Source organism: Gallus gallus, chromosome 2 (genome assembly GCF_016699485.2).
Source record: "Gallus gallus isolate bGalGal1 chromosome 2, bGalGal1.mat.broiler.GRCg7b, whole genome shotgun sequence".
NCBI lineage: Eukaryota > Metazoa > Chordata > Aves > Galliformes > Phasianidae > Gallus > Gallus gallus.
Window position 1 is genome coordinate 22,922,876 of NC_052533.1, and position 9,628 is coordinate 22,932,503.

Below are 9,628 nucleotides of genomic sequence, written 5' to 3' on the forward strand. Positions count from 1 at the left end.
GATTTTTCTTATACACTCAAGTTCTGTTCCATGTCTTTGTTTTTCAGTATGTAATGTTTTAAATTTTTAAAAATTATTATGTAATAAGCATTTTTCTAATGTGAGGCCCTTGAAAAGGCAATACGCTACCAATGAGCTAACAGGTAAAATTTACGTAGGATGCAATCCACTAATGTAAATGATGTGATAAACTCTCATTTTCAAGTTCATACTTTGCCATTGCACTGTTTAATTCAAACACAGGACAGTCTGCACTTACTGAAAGTCAGCAGTACCGAGTGACAGGAAATGGCCTCATGGAGTCAGGCTAATTGGTCTTTTCTGTGGGTTAGTTTCATCTTGAGAAGTGATGAATTCTGAGCATCATTGTGCAGTTTCCTTGAAAAGCCTATATACGGTTTTAGAGCAGTAGAATTTACATCTTTAAATATTGACTGTGTAGCATTCATCTCCCTGTTCATCTGTATCTTAAAGGAAATAGGATTGAAAACAAAGTTTAGCACCGTTCTGTATAGACCATGCTGCCATTCTGAGTTCTATCGAAAACTTGTTTAGCAGAGTGTCTATGGATACGGTGAAGCTGAATCACTCTTACCCTCATTAAAAAGGTGATTCAAAAGAAAAAGGGAAAAGTGTAGTTCATTTTAAGTGTGGACTTTTGCGTCAGTGTATGTGCCCTGAGGTCAGATCCTGAACAAGAGCTCTTGGAAGAAATAGAAATGTGTCAGAGACTGTTAGTGTAAAATCTGTTTCAGTTTCCTTCTCGTGGATGAAAGAAGGAATTTAAATAACTTCACTGTAATTGTGGTGAACTGAACGTGTGGTTAATTTCTCCTGAACTATTTAGGTTGCTATAATTTGATTGCTCACCAAAAGGTACGAGTGCAAGCACTGACTGGAATGTATGGTCAAGGAAGGAGGTGAGCAATAGCACGAGTCCTAGTAAGGAGCAATTTTTGTTAACATATCTATAGATTGGCTCATTTCAAGCCCCCACATAATAGAATGCGCCATGTTAAACTTGTGAAACAATTTTTTGATCTTCTTTCATATTTGCCTCGGAATTTATTATATTCTCTAGAGCAACCCCCACTTGCTGCCCAGTTGCTAAGGGATAAGCTATATATAGCTTAATAGCCTTCACATTTCTCAGTCCTGGGTGACTTAACGAATCTGAGTTGGGGCTGAATGTAGAATTATTAATTTGCTATGAGTTTGTTTATAGCTTCCACAATCTAAAATGACAGTTATTTTTGCAAACCATTGATTTTTGAGCATCTCTTTGAAATAAGAAGTTTTACTGCTTTTCATGAGAGCATAGTTTAAAACATCCCTTTGTACATCACAGAAGGGCTTCAGAATAGTTTAATAATGGAGGATGACTTCTTTCAGTCTCCAGGGAGGCTGACCAGCCCTGCAGAGGTGGACAATGCATCTGTCAGTCAATGAAAAATTCAAATCCTATTCCCCAGACAATGAGTGCTCTGATATTCACTGAGATCACCTGGAGAATAGAAGAGGAGTTTTCAAGACTCGATAGACAAAGCCTGTCTCTGCTCTGATAACTGTAGAAAAGACAGCTGTAAGCCTGGCCTCGCAGTTGCAGCCAATGGTTACGAAGTTGTCTGACAAGGCAGCAACTGGGACAAAAGTAGTGGGAAACTGACTGGTCAGCTTCTATGACCTGGTGGGAGGCTCAAGTCTTTCCTCCAGTGTAGGTTGTATTATTCAAAGCAGAATGGCATTGACAGGAAGGACCATCCTGGATCAGCTGGTGGGGTGCTGTGATGAGCAGCACCTGCAATGTGTGAATTCCAGTGAGTCTGAGTTAAGGGCTTTGATCTCTTCTCCTCCTTTTAGACAAGTAGCTAAATTTCCAGGTAACTGACTATTTTGGGGTCCCTTCTTCCCACGTGGGAGGGAGTCTTTCCACATGTAGAATAAAAGGCATGGCTTGCTTCAGATCTGCTTAGCGAAGCCTAAATGTGAGGTGTAAGTCACAGCTTCTGAACGCTTTTTAACATTTCCCTTTTGTGGAGAAAAAGGGAAGCATAATTAGTGGCTGTCTGAAAGCTCGGCCTCGCCTTGCAGCTTACACAGATGTGAATGACAAAGGCACATCTCGTGATAGCAAAGATGGGGTTTATTTACTGCAGGTCTGTGGATGAGAGTTGTGCTCATCTTACTGCTACACGGCACAGCTGTAAGTATTCCCCCCTCATCCTGCGAAGGTGCTGTGTTGGGGTCATTCCCCCTTGGCCCTCTGCTCATAGTTAATGCTTATGAAATTTCAGTACTGCAAGCTGTACTTTGATAACAAGAAATTAGAAAAAAAAACAGTTAAAAAAAATAACCCTTCCCCAGGAAAAAAACCAACCAGAAGATTAAATTGAAAAATAGTGCTGTCCCCAGCTAAATCCTCAGAAAGCTGAATGTCAGCAGGCACCTGCTATGTTATAAATGATGCAAACAGAGATGGATAAAAAATGCAGATTTATTGTGTGTGGGTGATAGTATCTATGTTATTTATAACCACAGCTCGAAACAGCATAGCGTGAAAGCTAAACATTGCACTAGACACTATGATTATGGTACAAGTATGGAGATAATGTAGTTTGCAAACTGCAGAGTTCCCATGCTTACTTGGCTATTTAAGGACATTTCTGAATGTCTTGGTTTTGTAGAGCCAGAGCTGCTTTGCATCACGGCAGGGATTCCATTTTTCACTATCTATCTCCTGCTCTTCCTTGAGATCCCAGCGTGAGCTGATGCAGCATCTTTCAACTGAGCTGAAGACCTGGCAAATCTATGTGGTTTTATTTCAGACCTGGTAGGTCTGAAGCTTTTGGTCTGGTTGCATATGTGAAAGGAAAAACAACTTTCAGAGCAGAGAATTACTGATCCGTGTCTTGTATTTGTAGATGAAGGTGCATAGGTTTCAATGTTGCCGGATTTAAAGCTGGCAAACTACTACCTAAAGGTGAGTTGATCTTTGAAAAGTAAAATGTGTGAGCAAGCAGGAGATCCAGGAGAAGAGCTGCAGTGAGGTGCCTCCTACAGCTGCGCACAAAATTAAGACAGGAGCAGACGTGCAAAAGGACTGCTGGTATTTCTGAAGATGTTTTTGTAAGTAAATCAAAAGTTCATAGTTGTATGCATCTCTTGTGCAGTATGGATTGGTGGGCATGGGCGGTGGACAGGATTATTTGAGAGGTCTTTTCCAACCTTAATGATTCTATGGATGTATGATTCTATGATCTCCTGTAATTTTTATTCATAAGTAGGGCTGCTCATAACTGAAACTCAATACATTGTTTATATTTCATTAAAGGATAAAATAAAAATGTCAGCTCAGCCCTAAGTGAAACAAATCCTTGTACAGGGATCTGATTAATGTTTATAAACATCTGAAGGAAGGCGGAAGGCAATGGATGAGGCCATGCTCTCCTCAGTGATGCACAGTGATAGGACAAGGAGCAAATAGCCTAAAACTTGAACATAGGAAGTTCTGTACAACCATGTGAAATAACTTCTTTATGTTAAGAGTGATGGAGCACTGGAACAGGCTGCCCAGAGAGGTTGTGGAAGGAATATCTCCTTCTATGGAGATATTCAAGACCTGGCTGGATGCCTACCTGGGTGACCTTAGTAGATCATAGAATCACCAAGGTTGGAAAAGACCTCCAAGATCATCTGTTCCAACAGTCCATCTTCCACCAATATCTCCTCACTGAACCGTGTCCCTTAGTCCAACAACTGAATGTTTATGGAACGCCTTCATGGATGGTGACTCCACCATCTCCCTGGGCAGCCTGTTCCAGTGCCTGACCACTCCTTTGGAAAATAAATGTTTCCTAATATCCAACCTGAACCTCCCCTATTGTAGGACACCTGCTTTAGCAGGGGGATTGGACTTGGTGATCTCTTGAGGCCCCTTCCAACCCCTACAGTTCTGTGCAATTCTGTGGTAACACTGTTCTCTTCTAAATTCAGCCATGTGTCGTAGTGTAAATACTATACACGCACAGCTTGGTGTGCACTGTGATTCCACACTGAACTTTGGGGGCTGTGGAAAAGAATCTGAAATTCAGCAGTGAGCAACAAATTAGCGGTTTCTCTGCCATCACTTACATTCATAACAGCCAGTGAAGCCTGGGCAGCCTTGTCCTTAAGCAGAGATGGTGGGTAGGGGGGCTTGTTGTCCTCGCTGCTGTTGGGCATACTGCTCCAAATGCACAGAGCCTGTGGCTCAGAGGATGGGCAGAACCAGTCCAGAAGGCATATGGAAGCATGGTGAGCGCATCATTTCTTCCTGTACAGCTCTCTGTTCTGCAACATGGAACCTCAATAAATGCAAGAACTGCCATTGCCTGACATGGTTATTAGTGCAGTGCTAAGCACCAGTGCATTTTTCATGAGCATTTATTTCTTCAAGCGCAGGAAAATGTCACTGATGTAAATGAGTTTGACCAGGAGCTGCTTCCTGGCCCTGAGCTGCCAACATCCATCTCTTCCAGAGCTGCTGGAATATTCAAGCAGCCAAATGATCCAACCAGCTGAGCATTTGGGCTGTTCTATTTTTCAGCTAGACTAAATTGTTGCTGTGAATAGTAATGCCTCACAGCTACAATGCTGCTAGTCCCTGTTCTCCCATGCACACATGGATGTGCTGGTGTGTCTATGCAATTCAACAGGACTCTTGTTTTGGGAAGCCTGCCACAGCCCCGTGCTAGGAATGAACGAGACCCATTTGCTTTCACTGAGATGCTCACTGCTGCATTGTATTTCTTGGAATATCCTCAGCAAGGTGCAGGGCTGTGGGCAGTTCTGCTAGTTTGCACAAAGGGAACTTTTGCTGATCAGGGGAAGGAGGTCCGTATGGACTGCACAGAGTGATGCCTGGAGATGCTGCGTGCCACAGCGGCCCAGTCATGGACTTATCCAAGCTGGGATTTACGTTCTGCTCTGCTCTGGGGCCAGGCATAGGGAAGTTTGTTTTGTCTTCCCATGCTTTATTCGCCTATCTATAAAAGGAATGATGCTATCTACCGCTTTTTATGAAGTGCTATAAGGCTGTGGCTATGTGGGCATGAGCTGTACTTTCTACCAGGAATCAGAGACTTAACCCCAGGGAAGGTGAACCATAAATCTTTGTGGGGCAGAAAACACAAAAGCGCTGCCTTCTTTCTGCCTCAGGCCCTTTAGGTGCAGTTTCCTTCACTCTTAGACAGAAGCCAGCCATCTGCTGAATGTTACTTCTTCTGACTTGGCTTCTGGGTATTAAGGGACCCTGCTATGAACCAGAAAACATCAATGGAACTACAGACAGGACTCTCCTGAGACGCTCCTATGCCTTACAGTCATCTGCTACTGCCAGGAATGATAGCCAGGAAGCCACGGGGGATCAGATAGCCACAACTATGGGTAAAATTAAAGTGAGATTAATCTTCTTTTTAATGACAGCAGAGAAGGATATTAAAAATACATGCATGCTTGTGTCTCAACATCAGTAAAAGCTCATGCCTTCCATGTGAACTGTGTCAGTAGTGAGACTGTAAGGAGATAAACGCCCCAGGAACACTGCATAGGCATGGACTGAGAGGAGCTTATTGGGAGAGACAGACACCAACAAACAAGATCTCATCTTTACTGTGATGTTCAGTGTGATTTCTAGGTAGCAGAAAAAGAATTCAGGAGAGCAAATCAAGGTACTGTTTGCTTAGGGTTCATGCCCTTGTGAGCCAAGCCCTTGTCCCTCTGCCTGCAGAGCCTCTTATCCCGTGGAAGGGATTCAGGAAACTCCAGAGACCACTGTGATTTCCTCGAAGCACAAGCTGTTTTTGTTAAGGCACTGAGCTATGGTATAAATGCCAAAATCACTGCACAAAGGAATTAGGCAAGGAGGGACACGGACAAATAGGAGAGACTTAAGATCTTGTTTGCTCACAGAATAACTAGAAAACAAAATTACTGGATGCTCATTTTCTTTACACATACCTTGTTGTTGTTGTTGCAAGGGCTACCTCTGAGACAGTTCCTAATAGAATATTCAGGTAGAGAACAGAGATGATTTCTGCCCAATGTCTGCCCATTCTTTTAAAAATCTACCACAACTAATGATGTTCATTTCCTGGGCAAGAGTGCAGGAATTGTCCTTCTGCTCAGTCCAGTGATATATCTCATCTAATCTTATTGGAAGCAGTGCTAAGTCGATTGGAAAAAAAGTCAGGGCGCACTGATGGAAAACTACAGAATGCTGTCTCTAGCTGGGGGTGATTCCTTTCTCCAGGCACTGAATTCTTTGATGAGCTCCAGCTGCCTCGGTTAGGACAGCAGGCTCGGAGGCCCTGCTTGAAATGCTGGGTGATTAGCTGCTGTGTGCTCTTATTTTGTGTCTTCAGGTTGTGGCCAATTTTTGTATTAAATTTCTGATTTCTGCAGGTGAAAGGAGCCAACTGTATGAATAATTAAAGCCCAGCCTCTAACGACTGGTTGGTAAGGCTGGGAACTGGGCTGAGTGATGTGCATTGCAGGAGGTTATGAAGTCTTCTCTTTGCAGGAATGAGAGAAGAATCTTCAAGCTGATGAAATAAGTTTTTTCTGGATGACTGCATGAGCCTGGATAACTACCTGAGAAGTAAAAATGCAATCTTCTCTAGGGTTATCCAGTACTCCGTGGTGAACCTGTCTGCTCTCACTCTGCCATGAGGTCAGTGAAGGATTTTCAGACAGAGTCCTTCCCTACAGGGTACCCCCGTGTGGTTTCATGAGGGCAGGCTGTGTTCCTACGTGAACATCTTCACCATCAGTGCCAGCTTGTGAGGGGAACTTTCTCCATTGGCATTGCTTCCAACTCACGTGTATTCCAACTGCGCCACCCTCTCTAAAAATGAACAAAAATAACTTGCAGCTCGTTAGGACTCAGGAGGAGACCCACCTGCTGGGAGAAAGGCATCTCCCAGGTCGTTTTCTTCCTTCCCTGCACTTCGAGGCCAGAGAGAGCCCTGAGGGACGCAGCTGAGGGCCCTTTGGCCGTCATGTTGCTTGCTCAGTCACAACCTGCCACAGCGGCTCAGCCCTCCCAAGGAAACCGCCAGCTCAACTGCTGCTCTGGTCTTCTATTAGAGTACAAACAAGGCTCTGATACACAGCCTCACCTTGTTGGTGATAGACGAGGGGATGCAAGAGCAACCAAAGGAGCAAATAGATCTAAACTTGGCTAAAATGACATGCTCTGAGGAGGCAACCGGGAGCTGCTCTTTAGCATGCACTGGATCTTGGGTTGTGGAGGCACGAGCATTTCTGGGAGAGCCCTGGGGCAAGGCTGACTGAGGGTGTTGGTGGTTTCACCTCTCAGCAAAGTGGAAAAGTTCTCATCTAGACTCAGTTGGCAAAGAGGCTGAGGTCTAACTGCACAGACCTGAGAAAGGGCAAATTGTTTGCACACTCTGTGGGACCTCTGTGAGCTATTCCAATACAAGGAGAACCAGAGACCAGTGAAGTGAAGTGGCCTCTTGCCCAACAGCAGCCCTCCTGGCTCCTCCCTTTTGCTCTGGTAAATCAGCTCCTCTCCGGGCTGCTCGTCTCAAATTATTCTTTCTTACTCAAGAAATAATTCTGAATTATGTGCTTATATACCCATCTGGAGATCAGTTGAAAATCATTTGCAGGGTAGGTCTATGTGTATTATCTGTTGCTCGTAATGCCTATTTTTGTGAAAATGATTATAATGAAAATAATTAGGTAGAATGGAAAGACAGTGTAGAAAGCATATCAGTGCCACAAAGTGGAAAAGGCTGAATTTCCTCTGGTGGAAGACTTCTGATTTCATTACTTCCACTGCAGCCTCTAAGAGCAAGGTAACCTGAAAAAGTAAGAGGCTGCTCTGACAAATCGCCTTTATTTTGTTTCTTCCAGTAACTCATGAACAAAAGAGAGATTTGTTTTTTGACACTCTGTGTCAGATAATTCCTCCCCTGACTCAGCCACCCTCCCCCAGCCCTAACTCAACTAACACAGCACTTTGACTGTACGCCCATGTAATCAGCAGTCTGCAAATGGGCACAGCTCTGTGCCTCAGGGTTCGTTACTGCACCATTGTCTGTGTACTCCCTATCAACTTCCCAAATGTCTCTCTGTGTACAGTAGGAAAGGTAGGATCGGGCAGATGCCATTATCCTTGCAAACAGCAGCAGTAAGGCTATGGGAAATGTCCCCTCATGGTCTTATCCCATAACCAAAGGAGGCTAGGAAGGATTCTAGGCAAGGTCTGGCAGGTCTGGAAAGGAGATGCTTTTCTGAACAGTGGGATGTTTAATCCGAGAGAGGAAGGGGTTTTATAAATATTGCTATTACTGTGGAAGGTTTAAAAATACCTCTGGGAAGCGAACAGAGAAGGAAATTTGAAGATAATGTCGGTTAGCAGGGAGTAGGGTAATACAATGCAAAACTTAAACACAGTGTCACTGCTGCTATGATATGACTTCACTGTCACTGTGCTGATTTGGGCCAGAAAAGAACGTGACTGAAACCTTCACAGTTTCTCAAAGTTAGCTTTGCAGGTAGGAAGAGATAAAGCCCAAAATATAAAGTAGACTGTCATGACTGAGATAGATAAAGAAGGCTGAAGTAGTGAAGGTCTGGAGCTGCTTTTCAAAACCAATGACAGACCACAGGCAGAGGAGGAAGGTGACAAAACCCAACCAACACAAAAACAGCAAAGAAAGAAATGGCTTTGGAGGAAAAGATTTGAAAGAAGAAAGAAAAAAAAAAAAAGAGCAAAATATTGACTTCCAACCTTTCCCTCAAAAATATGCCTTGTAATAGTATATCCAGCAACTGAATTCCAATTACATATGAAAGACTCTGAACCCAGCCTTTGATGATAAGTAAGAAAGATTTGGATCCAAAAAAAGTAAGCCCAATGTAGTTTTCACTCCATGGAGACACCCCTGCACTGAGGGCGAGTCCTATATATGAACGCTGAAAGACATTGTTTTTCAGTCCTTAATTCATTTGCAAATCGAGTCAGTAAAGCAGCAGACAATTAACCTCAGACCATTAATTTTAAATACACTCTCACTTCCCTTTATTTTTTCTTTGCTTTTTCTTTCCCTCAACTTCTATGTTGACACGTGGGGAGAAAAATATAGTTGCTTGGATCCTTGGCATTCAGTAATTCTTTGCTTCATGCACCATTAGCAGGGTTCAGGGTTTTTTTTTTTTTCAATTATGGCTGCTCCCTCTGCTTTCCTTTTGGAAATGATCTGAAAGATGGGTTCTATTTGCACCCTTTCCTGGTGCTCTTTTGTTTCCTAGAGAGAAGGAATGATCAGAACCTTGGAAAAGAAAATATTTTGTGATTATTTGTTTTAAATATATATATATAAATGTCTAGGACGTCTGCAAGCATCTGTGGGTTTCTAATATTCAATACATCTTGTTCATTGTTCTTATTTTTCTGCTTTGCTATTTGTGTAAGTAGAAGAATGTCATATCAGCTCCTTTTATTCATTTTGTTATCAATTATTTTAAAAGCCCGAGTGCTTAAATCTTAGAAATGAACCACTCCAAAAATAGCAAGGAAAAAAGAACAGGAACAACCTAAAGGCACATTCCACATTCCCAC